At 47.1% G+C, this 14300-nt stretch overlaps 1 protein-coding gene and 1 long non-coding RNA gene across 2 annotated transcripts in view; one reads left to right on the forward strand and one right to left on the reverse strand.

The window, feature by feature from the left end:
• Positions 1–1274: 1274 nt before the first annotated feature.
• Positions 1275–11717, reverse strand: LOC121357070. The gene is made up of 3 exons (XR_005955678.1): positions 11666–11717; positions 11053–11133; positions 1275–1334 (listed from the first exon to the last, which is right to left on the reverse strand). It is a non-coding gene; the product is annotated as an uncharacterized LOC121357070 (long non-coding RNA).
• An 89-nt stretch (positions 11718–11806) lies between these two features.
• COQ8A (coenzyme Q8A) overlaps positions 11807–14300 on the forward strand; it is a 42596-nt gene continuing 40102 nt past the window's right edge. Inside the window, exon 1 of the mRNA XM_041473991.1 lies at positions 11807–11940. The gene's annotated coding sequence lies outside the window, so the exon portion shown is untranslated. The remainder of the gene's footprint in view (positions 11941–14300) is intronic.

A 14300-nucleotide genomic window follows, 5' to 3' on the forward strand; every position in this document is an offset into this window, starting at 1 on the left:
GTGCAGCATGGCCTAAGATGTGAAATGCAGAGGGCAGGATTTACCCTGCTCATAGCTGGCTGCTACATGAGATACTGACTCAGTGACCTGGCAGCTTGAATCAGCAAAGCATTTGTCTGCCTAATGTGTTCATTCACCAGTGTCAACTTGCTGCATGCTCTGAAACAGCACAGCTGCCAGGTACACTGAGGTGACACTGTTCTTGATGCTGGTGTCACCCAGCATCTGAAGTCCTATAGGAGATGCCCTGTGTTGGCATTTTCCTGTGTGACCCTGGTCACACTCACCCCTCCTCTCCAGTCTGAAATGAGTGTTTCATTGCATCTACTTTCAAATGTATCTTGGGCATACATCAGTCTTAAAGATCTAAGACTGAAGCCAAGTCCATGAACAGAAATGTAGTGGTGAGCCTGCCTAATGCAAACCCCCAGTGGAACTTCTGGTGGGAGGTCTGGGGTTGTTTTGCTGAAGTGTCTGTTGTGTGTCAAAGACTGCAGATGAGCCCTGTCCTCAGAGGATGCACAAGAAGCATCATAGTCATAATGAAAAAACCACAAACAGGATAGTCCTTGCAGAAGCACACAGCTTTCATTTGATACTCATGGTCTGATTCATCAAACCTGACTTCAGGCTCTTTGCTCTTGCCTTCATAGGTACTTCCAGTTAATCCCACTGTGCTTGCTTTCCTCTTCCTTGTAACTCACACTGGGTTTTGGTTTAAATTGAATATAGAGTTATTTTTCTTTTTTGTTTCCCTCAGTCCCTGATCTCAGTTTCTGCTTTAGAGATGCTCCTTGGCAGCCACGGGAGGGCAGTAGGTCTATGTGGAGAAGTACCAGCCATTTTAAAGTACTCTGCCCTGTGCCCCTTGTTTTTCAGAGAGGCTGAAGGCCCTGCAATCTCCTTTGTGGCAGGAAAAAAAAAAAGAAGAAAGGCAGGCACCCCACACTCCAGCACAGCTGTGGTTTTGGCCCTGCATGGGAAAGACTTTCAGTGAGAACAAGCTCACGCTGAACCTGAATTCATTTAAAACCAGCTGCTTTCAGTGTGATGCCATGTTCAGCACTGCAGTCCTGGGTGAGATGCTGCTGTTACACTCCATTTTTGTTTGGGTTCTCTCCCCCTTTTTTTAATAAATCATCCAGTCCTAGTTTCATTCCTCAAAGTCCCAAGCATAAGTCAGGGGCTCCTCCAGGCATTGCTAAATTCAATTTATTACATAAATAAACATTTCTTCTGAGCATCTTCAAGAGGGAAAGGAATAATTATACTTACTGATCTGTCATTCTTCCTCTCACTTCCAGTCTCCTATCTGGAGAGTAGGTCTTGCTAATCTGGGAGGAAAAAAGAGCACACAGCTTGTCCTTCCAGCTCTTGGCACTGAGAAATCTAGGGACAAGCTAGATAATGTTGGATGGGCTTTGAGCAACATGGTCTAATAGAAGGTGTCCCTGCCCATGGCAGGGGGGTTGGTACTAGATGGTTTTTAAGGTCCCTTCCAACCCAAACCATTCTATGATTCTCTGTTGTTTGTGTCCTCAGGAGGACCAGGGGGTATCTTATTTTCTTGAACTTGGTTGTTTTGTAAGAAAGCAGTCTGGAGAGATGTGGTATCTTTGCCAGAAGTTCTCCTACAACACTATTTGTATGCCCCCAACACACATTGTATTCCTCATGGAATTTATCCTTTCTTCCTCAGTCAGGTAAAGTGATGTGAGCTGTTCTCATTCTAGTGGGAAACAAAGCAAGAGAGTACATCATGGAATCATAGAATAGTTTGGGTGGGAAGGGACCTTAAAATCATCTCGTTCTAACCCCCTCATATGGGTAGGGACACCTTCTACTAGACCAGGTTGCTTTATCCAGCCTGGCCTTGAACACTTCCAGGGATGGGCAGCCACAACTTCTCTGGGCAACCTGTGCCAGTGTCTCACCACTATCACAGTAAAGAATTTTGTCCTAATAACTAATCTAAACTTACTGTCTTTCAGTTTGAAGCAATTCCCCCTTGTCCTATCACTACATGCCCTTGTAAAAAGTACCTCTCCCTCTTTCTTTTGGACTCCCCTCCGGTACTGGCAGGATACATGACCATGCTGGGTTTGAGCTTGGATACATAAGGAAGATCTGTCCCCATCAGATCATGGCATCAAACACCATCACACAAGTTACTGTTACTTCTTTTTTACATACTGCTTTGCTGCAGGTTTGCCATTACCTTTTGCCACTCTAAATGCAAGATGTTTGCCCTGAGCACTGAAGGAGTTAAGCAAATATGAACTGTTATCTTCTTGGTGCAACACATTTGACAGGTGCCCAAGAGCACAGTTTGGGAGGTGCCAGTGCTCAGCACTATTTGTGGCTCACTATTAAAAAGATCTAAATAAACAGAGACTTTGAAGTGGAACTAGCTAAACTCCTTGATATAGAAACCTGAGGCAGGTATAGGGCCAAGTAGATGGAGTGTAGTTTTCCAAAACTGGGAACTGTTCGAGCCCTATCAAATGCAGCCTGAGGTAAGTGACGGCTCCCACAGCCAACATGGGATTAGATCTGTGCTGAAATAAATGCCAGGAAGCCTGGCACTCCTGAACCTGCCTTGCAGAAGGGGGTGGAGTAGGAAAATTATTAGGCCTATTTTCTCCTGGATCACTGGTTTCCATGATTTCAAGGAGACCTTGCTCACCCTGGTATAAAATATGTGTAACTCCATAGCTAACTTGCATTCAAGCAGACCAGGAACAATGCATAAAGTGGAAGTGTGGAAAACTGATCCAGCCTATTTAACTTATGCCATGCCATCTTCAACCTTTACAGAGCTTAAGGTACAAGCATTTAAAATTCTCCCTGACTTCACTGAGATGCATTTGTGTATAAAAGAATATGAGCCTTCCTTCAAAACTGGTGTAAGACAAGCAAGATCCCTGGAGCTGAAGGTAGGATCCAGGATTATTTTAAAAGCTTCCTATCCTGTGTACAAACAGTTAGTAGCAATAAAATGCCAGCAGCATTAGCAGAACTGTTCTAAACAGGAATGTCATCCCTTCATCAAGCCAGAAAAGACATGCCCTCTCTTTAAGCCCCTACCAAATACAGTCTTTGTGATATTCTGTGAAGTTCAGATTTGAGCTATTTTTGTTCTCCAGCTATTGTGCTAATAGTCTTCTCGAGTATTCTCTGAGTTTCAAGGGACATGACAACTGTTTTAACTTTCTTCTTCAATATGGACAAGAATTGCCCTAATTTCTGTCCCTGTGTCATTTGGGTGGGCAAGCAAGAATGAAATGGCAAATGCACCAAACGAGGACTTAAATAGAATGGAGAAATGAGGGTATTGAGCATGTAAAGGGTTAAGGTACATTCTCTGCTACTCTTGGATGCACATGCTATGTATCACTGTCATGAAATAGGAGTGCTGCTGCAGGACAGTGAGAACAACTGTATTTCAGGAAAGGAGTAACATCTCCTATGCTGGGAAAGCAGACCACCAGCAAAACAAGCCAAAGTTGCTACAGTGCATAGAGTGGATGGTGCAGGGTGTAGTCACTGTCCAGGCTGCATCCTCAGGTAGTGTGTCTGGTGGGACTGCTGAAGGAAAGGGTCATCTTTGTGCTCACACCTTGGGCTCCTCCAGGCTGGAAATCTCACAAGTGTCTGCCAGTTGATGGCAGAGTGAACCTGCAGCGCTGGTTCTCAGCACTGCTGTGCCTGAAGGCAAACCCTTTTCCCTGCACACTAGCACAGAGCAGGTTGAAATTCCTCTGCCGTGCTTCCACTGAGGCTTTCCAAACACTTCTTTAGGCATTAGGAGCATGACAGAGCAGAAGAATGCCATTAACCCTATTTTACAGATAGGAGTTGAATAATTTGCTCAGAATCAAATGAAGGGCTTAACCTGGATGTCTGGAGCATCTCTCAATCAGTCACTCCTACCAGAGCCTTGTTAATTGCTGGTGTCTCCCTCTTAGTTGCACTCTGGTACGTGTCAGTCAGGATGTTCTGCCACCACCTGGTCTCCCTCTGTCCAGGTATGCAGACACAGATGCAGATAGCAGAGGTTACATTATGCAGTCCTGCTCAATTGGCTTCTGGAATTGGATTGATAGCCACAGCAAAGCAGGAAAAAGGTCAGTCAGCATCCAAAGGTGGCAACAATCCTGCTTTCCCGTACTGGTTTTGTCTTTTGAAGCCACAACATCCCTGCAGACTGACTGCTAGAAATAAATTGTCATGACTATCTGTGAATCATTGTCTGGCAAGTGGATGGAGGTTGTGAGTTTGTCCATTTGCCACACAGGCACTCAGAAACACCCTGCAGCTTTCCATGTCTGCATCCCACACCTTGCTGTGTTTGGAACAGTGAGGCAGGAAGCCGGGAAGCCAGAACAAGTACTGGCTTTCAGGGCAGTGAAAGAAAACATGGTGTCTTGGGGATGATTCCAGGCTAGGGCAAGGTAGCTCGCTGCTCTCCAGCTCTGTGAGACATGGCAATGCCATGCCAAAATCTGGGGGCAGTGGCTGAGTTTGGCAGCACACTTTGCCATTAACCAGCAGAACTATGATGACTAGTGTTAATTCTTAGTTCCAGTAAAGTGTTCAGAAATAACTCTGTTTCTCCCATGTTCTCTGGCTCCAGCCTGTCTTCCCATTTAGAACAACTCTGCCCAAATTGTTCAGATAACCCTTCTGTCCTTGGCAAAAGGCTTTTCAGGGCAGCTAAATGCAGGCAAAGAACTTGTTCCTGTTTGCCTAGCTTTAAAATTAATTTGCCATGTTTGCCCAGGGGGTGAATGGCTCTGCCAGTTATCATCTGCAAAGCGAATCCTGGCTGAAAGCTACAAAGAATTGAGACTTTCCACCTTGTCCATGCAGGATCGATTGAGGTACATGTAAACAATCAGGTGCCAAGGGGAGAGAGCAAAACACCAAACTATGCAAGCAAATGCAATTTACAATGAGCAGAAACAACTGATTTGTCTAGTCCAGACAAAGAAGAATTACAGACTGAATAATGTGTAACTGAGTTCAACAGAGAAACAGAAATGCCATGATCTTGAGGCACACAGCTGCAAATCAGGCTACTGCACTGTTCATCTCATTCAAAATGGCTTTGCTCAACGCCCATAAAAAAGCACTGTTGTGCAACACGATTTCAACTGGCAAATATAATACTGTGAATGTTTTACTGTATAAATTGCTAAGGTGGCAGGGCCCATGGTCCTGTCCTTGCCCTGCACTGTCCCACACACTAACCCAAAGACAAGGACCGGTATCCCTTTCTTCCATTTAGTGCTTGTATCTGCACCTTTTCACCTGGCACTGTCCTTCTCTTAATGTCCTCCACTGCCATGGGCTTGTGTCCAATTTCCAAAGGACCCACTTGGCCCCCACATGGTGAAGTCTGGAGGAGGGCTGGGTGGCTGAGGCACAGCCACCCCTGGCGTGGTGGTGTTTCCACGGTGTGCTGCACAGCCCTTTCTGGCAGCCTCCTGTCACTGAGGAACAACAGTGTGGCTTGGGCTTGTCATGGCTTGTTACCACCTCACCCTGACAGCAGCACCTAGTTTTGTTTTCTTTCATCACCTTTCCTTCCTTCCTTCCTTCCCCAAAGCATTGCCTTTCTGGGTGATATGGAAAGGAGGGCGGTGTGAGCAGGGGCACAGAGAGGCAAGGCAAAACACAGGGGGCAAAGGGAAGGGTTTTGTGCCTTCTTCACCCTCCCTTTTTTCAATTAGGGGACAAGACAGCCCTTCAGCAGTCCCCTCTCCTCCACAGAACCTGGCAGCCACCTCTGCTCACCTCCTCCCAGCCCCACTGGCATTCCCTGCCCTCTGCAGCTGTGCAGAGCAAGGCTGCTCACTGAAAGCTCCAGAAGGAAAACAGGGGTGGGAATAATGAAATTTCTCTGTGGTGACCAGTGCCATGACCTGAGGGAATGGCATAAAGTCATGTCAGGGGGGGTTTAGGTTGGATATTAGGAAAAGGTTCTTCAGCCAGAGGGTGGTTGGGCACTGGAACAAGCTCCTCAGGGGAGTGGTCACAGCACCAAGCCTGACAGAATCCAAGAGGTGTTTGCCAGTGCAGTCAGGCACATGGTGTGAATCTTGTGGTGTCCAGTGCAGACCCAGAAGTTGGAGTTAATGATCCTTGTGGGTTCCTTCCAACTCAGCATATTCTGTGATTCTAGGAAATATCTGTCCTGCTCCCTGCACTATATCTTCCTCCTGGACAGAAAATATCTTGAGAACTGCCACACCACCCCCTTCTGACAGCACTAAATCATCTTAAAATTAAAGTGCTAACTGAAATGGCACCTTGTCTCTGTCCCTTTGCAGTGAGTGGAGAGAGAAGAAGGAAGTACAAGTGCAATGATTGCAGAATGCTTTGGGATGAAAATACACAGTTCAGAAACCACAGCAGTAATAAGCTTAACAAAAATAGCTCATAATTTGGATCCTATGATGATACTGGATGTGCATCTAGAATTGGCTGAGTCAGCGAGATGCCATTTCTCTGAGAGCTCCTGCTCTCATTCTTGGCCATAAAGCCATATAAATAACATATGGTACAAACAGCATCACTGACACCTGCCAAAGTTTTGAAATACCTACAAGCTAACTACTAAAACCAAGCCACCTGTCCAGTGACTTGCACTTGAGTTGTTCCACTTCATCATCCCTGTATTATTATGTTGATGGGACGCCATAAATCTACAGAGTCAGAGAAGACATTGAATCTGCCCCTGAAGAAATTACCCTCTAGAGAAGATGAGTGAACTCAAGGTAAAACCCCTCAAGAGGTAGCTCATCTGAGCCTCAGAAGTTGCTTGGAGAAGGAGGACTGAGGGAAACACTTCCAGAGCAGCTTTTGCTTTGTTGTTAGCTGTATGAACATGAAAGAAGGATGGTGATGTATATTAGAGATTCCTAGAATCATTAAGCTTGGAAAAGACCTCCAAGTTCATAAAGTTCAACCATACATATTGTGGTTGGAGAAACAGTTTGGGCCTGTCCTATGCAAGAGAATTTCTGAGTGTTCTCTGAACAGCCTGGATACTTGTCAACCTAATTACATGACCAACTACTGCTTAATTGAGGCTCCATTAACTTTTTTTCTGCAGGTCAGTAGTCTGCCCAGTAATTTTCTGTTGCAATGCAGGCCTTCTTACTGCAGGGCCCAAAGATCCTTCCAGGCTCTGCTTCTCTAACTTTTTCTGTTTGTAGAAGTTTAGCCCTTCTGGCTCATTCCTCTCTGGGAACATGTCCCACTTTGTACAAGGCTTTGAGGAAGTCAGCTTTCCCCAGGTGCTTCAGTCAGCATCAGCACTGGCAGAGGTTTATTTGGGTGTTCCCTGGCACCCAGTAAATGGTGAGCTGATGTCTGGTGAGCAAACAGACTCCTCTCAGAACTAACAGTGAACAGGAGCAGGAAGAAGATCCCACCCAAGGGACCATGCTGGAAGTCACAGCCAGGCAACCTTGGTCTTGCCCTTCCCAGTGCCCTTCTTGCTGCTCCTAGCCCAGGCCTGCAGCAGAGCTGTTTATGCACCCCATGAAATTGCACCATGAAGCCCTTCCTTACATAAAGATCAATAAGCAATATGGGGTGGGGATAGGATGGCACAGCTAAAGCATCTGCTGTGGAGTCAGGATTTCCAGCTGCTACATGAGGCTTTCCCACTGACCTGCAAAATTAGGATATTTTGAGAGTTAAATGATCCTGAACACATCCTTTTAACATTAGTAGAGAGAAGTCTCTGGGAGAGTGTCTCTGACACTAGTTAAATTGCAACTATTAGTTATAATTTAAATTTATTATAATTTGATTACATTTATATATATCATGAGGATAGATAGGTCATTTTAGTATTTATAGCTTTATCATAATATTACTATAATCAAACTAATAATGATTTTATTGTAATTTAATACAAGACTGGTTTATATACTCCTCATAGTTGTAAGTTTCTTGCTAGAAATGCTCACAGAAATGTTTCTAGATAAGGCAGTATGTTGAAATTTGACTGAATAGAACACTACCAAGCAAGATACAAGAAGAAAATGACAGCTGTATTGCAAAAAAAAAGTGTTTTAACTGATTTATTAATAATGTTCACTTCTTATTCTTATATCTAATCAAGAGACTCCTCAGAGTCTAGGAACTTGCTTTCTCACAGGACTGCTTTGGTTTGCTCTGCAAATTTGTCTCTGCACTGCACACACCTCCAAAAGAATGCAGGTATATAGCACAAAAATTACATGAGATTTAGACACTGATGCAAAACCTTTTAACCTGCAACAACCTCATTCTGCTGTCACATCCACTGGAGGCACTAAAGCATATATGGATGTCAGTGTTTAGGTATTTACAAAGAAGTTTCATAGAATCACAGAATAGTTTGGGTTGGAAGGGACCTTAAAGGTTTGACTAGTTCCAACCCTCTGCCATGAGGAGGGACACCTTCCACCAAACCAGGCTGCTCAGAGCCTCATCCAACCTGGCCTTGAACACTTCCAGGGATGGGGCAGCCACAGCTTCTCTGGGCAACCTCTGCCAGGGCCTCACCACCCTCACAGTAAAGAATTTCTTTTTAATATCTATCCTAGGTCTGCTTTCTTTTAGTTTGAATCCATTCCTCCTTGTCCTGTGTCCCTACAGGCCCTTGTAAAAAGGACCTCTCTACAGGGACTAGGTTTCTTCCCTCTACCCTGCTTGGAAGGACTTTGTGTGTTAATGTTTGCATAACACATTCAGCAGATCAGCTTCTACACAAACCCTGCCCAGATTCAGTGCCTGGATGAAGCTGCTGTTTCACCTACACTGCTTTGGTGGAGGGCACAAAACCAGAATGGGGCAGCCTGGGCTGACCCCCACAGGATTCCTGTCCATGTCTCCATATGCCACTGGACAAGGCACAGTTTGCACAAGGCCTGACTGCATATTTGTCTGGGATTTGGATGGGATTGGAGGATTGCTTCATTCTCACTTCCTCTTGCTGAACTTTCCCATTAAATAATATGAGTAAGGCTGAAGAGAGAAGACAAGAGTATGCATAATGATTAGGGTCTCAGTGTGTGGGGTGCTGTTAAGGCTTCACAAGCAGAGAAAGGAACCTGAACACCCCAAAGCCCAGAGGAACAGCCAACAAGGCTGTTACATGAACCAGTGACACCCTTCCTGAAGAAAAAAATTACTCCCTGGCCTATTTCCCGAGTACAACACTCTGGCCCTTCCTTTTTTCAGGATCAAACGCTGTCAATCTCACAATTGGTAGCACTAAACCAATCCCAAATACTGACAATATTTTTTCTCTATTACCATTTTTCCTCAGTTTACAGGGAGATGTGCCATGGAACAGCTCTCCCAGCACTTCATATACATAATGTTCAACGTTTTATTCAGGATTCTGGACAAAGTAGGCAACTGTCCCCACAAAAATTAACCTCTGGATTCTGGACTGAGTCCTGAGTGTCTTGTCCCTACTCCATCTAAGAACTAAGAAGTAACAAAGAGGGACATACACTATTTTTTCCCAGCAGCTTCAGTCCTACATCTTTGCACTCCAAATTAGGTGGGAATACAGACACTTCTCTCTTCTTTATGTACAGGAAGAGCTCAAGTTCAATGGGTCTTTTAAGGCTGCAGAAAGTCTGGCAGGAGAAGGTGTGATGCAAATTGAACAGCAGTGGCAGAAATATCCAATGGTTTACCACGTGTGAATGAAGGGAACCAGCCAGGCCTGTCTTTGAGAGATGGGGAGAGCTTCACCCTCCTGTGCTTGTTCTGCCTCCATCTCAAACTATGGCAGCCTGCTCTAGCATAAACCTTCCAGTTCTCCGTGCTCAGCACAGTGAGTAAGATGTTTCACAATTAACGCCGAGCTGACGCAAGCAAAGCGATGTTACACAGAAACTGAGTGCTGACATCCAAATTCAGCACAGCAACAGATAAAGGGGTGTCGTTAGAAAAGACACCTAAAACTTATCTCTTTCCAGATGAGGGCATATATGATCTTTCCTTTATTAGAAATAGTATGAACCTAACCTCAAATAGAACGATTAATTTGTGTGAATTTCCACAGGTGTGAGCATTGAAATGAAGAAAACTAGGCATTTTTTTGACAAAACTTCTCAAGGCTGGTCTCTTATTCCAGTCACGTTTTTACTTCATCTACATATTGAGCCTCCATCCCCTTATCAAAGTATTGTGTTTGCCCTTTCCATTTCAGATATATTTTGTCTACACACAGCCTTTGTGTTAAGCATTTAATTCAATAATGTGCCTTTCCCAGGGAACTGGTTTTTATTTCACCTTTCAAATTCAAATCCACCCTTTTTAGTCCTGATCTGAGCTGGCTTCTAATTTGATAATGTTTGGGTGACGAATTTTGCTAAATTTATTTGTGGCTGTCTGTTCAGTGCCTTATAGAGACCTTCTCAGGGTTTATGTGGGAAGCTGAGAGGGGCTTGGGGGAGATGCAAATATTTTTGGTTTTTTTTAAAAAAACATGAAGGAATATGTGTAATACTGGAACAATATTTGGTAAATACCAGCCAAAACATCTTTTGTCTGAGCAGCTGGAGATAATAATTGTCTCTCTTTACAGAGGAGGGCAACTCTGGCAATAATATTCACATTGGCAGTAATATTCACAGGTTAAACCTCTCTACACACTTAGAGCAGACCATTTATCCATTTTCCTTCTTCACAAATCCACAGCATCCACAACTCCTACTGACTTAGATACAGGTCCTCTGGTGGGGATTTAAGTGCTCAATTCAAGCTACTAGTAAGCTGAAAAGGTCAGCCAAAACAAGCAATTGATAATGGTGAAATTAAAGCTCGGGGCTGTTTGTTGGTCACTCCTGCAAGTTATGCTACAACTGGAGAAGGATTATGAATCCTGTTTGGTTTAGGAAGGAACGAATGATTTAATCTCCAAACCTCACCCGAATGTACTCCTGCACTGATGCAGCCATGTGGCAAATGCACCAGAACGGCTGTATTGTTATTTTTCAGACGGGAAAGTTGCTGACAGAGGCGGGCGCTTACCAGAGCATCCATCCAGCACGGAGCTGCTGTTCCTGTGAGCGCCCCGCAGCCTCCGCGGGACGCCGCATCCCTGGCACCGACCTGCAGGGAACAAGGCACCGCATTTGCTTCCAACGTGCATACGAGCATTTCCCAACAACGTGAATGGTTCCCAATGCCTGCGTGACACGGTGCTTTGAAAAACCACAGGGGCAGCCACAAACAAAGGTTTCCCGGACACGGAGCGCCACGAATTGGGAGTTGGTCAATTCGCCCGGCTTTTCCCTGGAGCCTGCCGGGCTCCTCATGCACATTAATGGGGAACGTGGGACCCCCGGAGCAGCGACACCCCGGCCTCCTGCGCCCACCTCAGCCGCGGGGTGCGAGCGCTGCCCGCCCCATCCTCTCCCACCGCGGGACCACCCTCCCCCGCCCCGCCAGCCGGGACCGCGCCGAGACGCCTCCACCTCCGACTGACACGGCGACCGGGCGGTCCCCGTTCGCTAGAGAAGCCCAGCCCGGGGGGAGCCGGCCCAGCGCCGGCAGACGGCGGCTGTCGCCGCCCCGCTCGCAGCACACGCTCCTCACGCCTCACCCGGCTGCCCGCGCCCCCCCCGCCCGCCGCCGCACGGACCTCACGGGCCTCACGTCCCCCTGCAGCCGCCGCGCGCGCCGCGCCGGGCCCGCCCCGCATTGGCCGGAGCCCCGCCCGAGCCCGCCGCCCATTGGCGGAGGCGCGGGGCGCACGGGCTCCGCCAATGGGAGCGCGGCGGGGGCGGGGCGCGCGGCCCGGCCGCGGCCGGGGGCGGCGGCGGCAGTAAACAGGCGTGCGGGCCCGGGCCGCGGCCACCGAGCCGAGCGGAACGGAGCCGAGCCGAGTTGGTGGCTGCTGGGCTGTGCCGGGCCAGGGTATGGGAAGCGACCGCGACAGTGGAGGAGACTGGCTGGGCCAGGCCAGGCCAGGCCGGGCTGTGGTGGCGGGGTGGGGGTAGCCGAGCCCCCGGTAGTGGTGGTGCCCCCGGTAGTGGTGGTGCCGCGGCTGTGGGAGTTCGTCCGTTGCCATGCGGGGGAGCGGTGCGGGAAGGGATGCAGGTGATGGCGGCACCGGCGCTGCCGCGGGAAGGACGGCCGTGCCCGGCGCGGCGCCTCGGGCCGGGGTCTCTCTCCCGGGGAGCGTTCCCCGGCGGGGGGAACGTGTGCGGGGTCCGGCGGTGGATGGCGGCCGCGGGGCAGCGGGGCTGCGCCCGGGCAGGAGGCGGCCGGGGCTGCGGCCTTGCCGTGCCCTTGGCCGCGTCCCGTCGGGGTGAGAGCGGGGCCGGGCCGGTCCCGCCTCCTGCCCGCGCTCGGCAGCGCCCGACCGGGAGCGGGGCCGGCGGTCAACGCAGCCGGGAGATGCGCGGGCTGAGCGGGGAGCACAGCCGAAAGGGGATCGGGGGACAGGATGGAATCCGCTGCTCCGCTCCGTAGGGAATGCGCCTTGCCCGGGGATATCACACGAACCTGGTGCTGTGCTGCTTTCCGGGCTGCTCGGGCTTGGAGCATCGCTCCTCTGTGTCGCTGGGACCGATCCGCGCGTCTGGTTGGAGGTGGCTGTAAAATAAAGCTGTTGGCTGGTTTTTAAGCTTTACTTGTGGCTGAAACGGGGGTAAAAAAACCACTGTGAGCCCCCTGCCTCTGGTGAAGTGCCTGAGAAAATAATCTTTCTATAGGCAAACGGGCTTGTAAAATCTTTGTAACAACATGAACAGGAACTGATGGGGAGATACTTAGTTTTAAACAGACACCGAACAAGCTACCTATAAACAACTACAAGTAGGAAAGTTTGCTTTCAAACAACATTGTATAATGTTGTTTTCATGGTTACTGACCATTTTGATTGCTGCAGGATTGTATCATAAGAAATAACACTATTTCTGGTAGTCCAACAAGGTTATATGCCACCCGGCAGGAACGTAGGTGGGGAGAGTCTCTGTATTCCCCTCCATGCAATGACAATCCATACTTTGTGGTCAGTGTTAGGAAAGGAAATTAAAGCTTTTATTTCAGTAACTGAAAGTATAATTTTCCCAAAAAGAATTGACCTAACAATTTATGATTTTTTTCTGAGTTGCTTGTCTTTTAATTATATTGTTTTACTAGACTCAGGTGTATTAATTAAAAATATGCAAAATAAGACTTAGCACTGGGTATAGAAGGACAATTGCCAAAGTCAATAGTAGCTCAATAAAAGACTTAATAAAAGAAGGGATTAAGAAATTGTTCTTTAAACAGACTGAATAGAGATTGATGTCTAAAGGTATATTGGTAGTTTTGCATTTCTTTGTCATGGGGTAAGAACATTCATAAGTTATCAGAAGGAGTTTAGTTCACAGGAACTGCAGCTAGCAAGGGCAAGCAAGAACCTTCTTGCTCTTAGACCAGGAGAGTTCTTTTTGTATTTTGTAGATGTTTTCTTCATTGCTGTTAATTAGCAGTGACATTGGTAACCTTGAATGAAGTATGCTTAGAATAAACAGTTTCGTATTGTCCAGTCTTACTCGAGATAGGGAAAAAAAGTGGGTGACCTGTTGTGCTTTGGCAGTGTCTCCCTTTTAATAACGAGGTAGAGAGATCAGCAGAAGCAAAGATGTGGAGAATTGCCTCCTTTACTGTCCGAGTGCTGATCTCCTTGTTTCATTCCTGCCGAGGGGAATTCTGTGCTGTGCTGTGCAGTGCAGCTCTGGTTAATTCATTTGTGGTAGTTAACACAAGTTAATAATAGCTCAATGCATCCATGCAGCAAGAACTGAACTTTTTTTGGCTTCTAGTCTTCCAGTAGTCCTTTTAAAGGCAGGTGGTGGTCTGTTGTTTCACACCCTGTTTGTCAGGCTGTATTATTTTTCTGGAGACTGAGAGGGAACAAGGGATAGAAGCTGAATTCCTGCTTCTTAATATTTTATGCTAAAACCAGTGGATTGCTTATGGAATTGGGATTTTTTTAGGTAGAGGTTGGTGGGTTTTTTTTCTGTCTGCATGTGTTTTTTCTTCATTGTTTTAACCAGGGTGCAAGGAATGACGTGTGTGTCATGATCTGTCATCTTGTGTGTCAGTGTGCGTGGGGTAAATTGTTTGATCCAGGTGGCTTGCCAAATACATCTCAGGGCTTAGCTTAGTGCATGAATAAGCATTTCTCCTTTTCCTTAAATCTGTCCTGCTGGGTGAACAGTCCAGCCTAGGACAGAGGCAGTGAGTCTGAAGGAGTATTTAGGAATCACATCTCCAGTGTGATG

The sequence above is a fragment of the Pyrgilauda ruficollis genome, unplaced genomic scaffold (assembly GCF_017590135.1).
Source record: "Pyrgilauda ruficollis isolate IOZ18807 unplaced genomic scaffold, ASM1759013v1 scaffold31, whole genome shotgun sequence".
NCBI classification, from domain to species: Eukaryota; Metazoa; Chordata; class Aves; order Passeriformes; family Passeridae; genus Pyrgilauda; species Pyrgilauda ruficollis.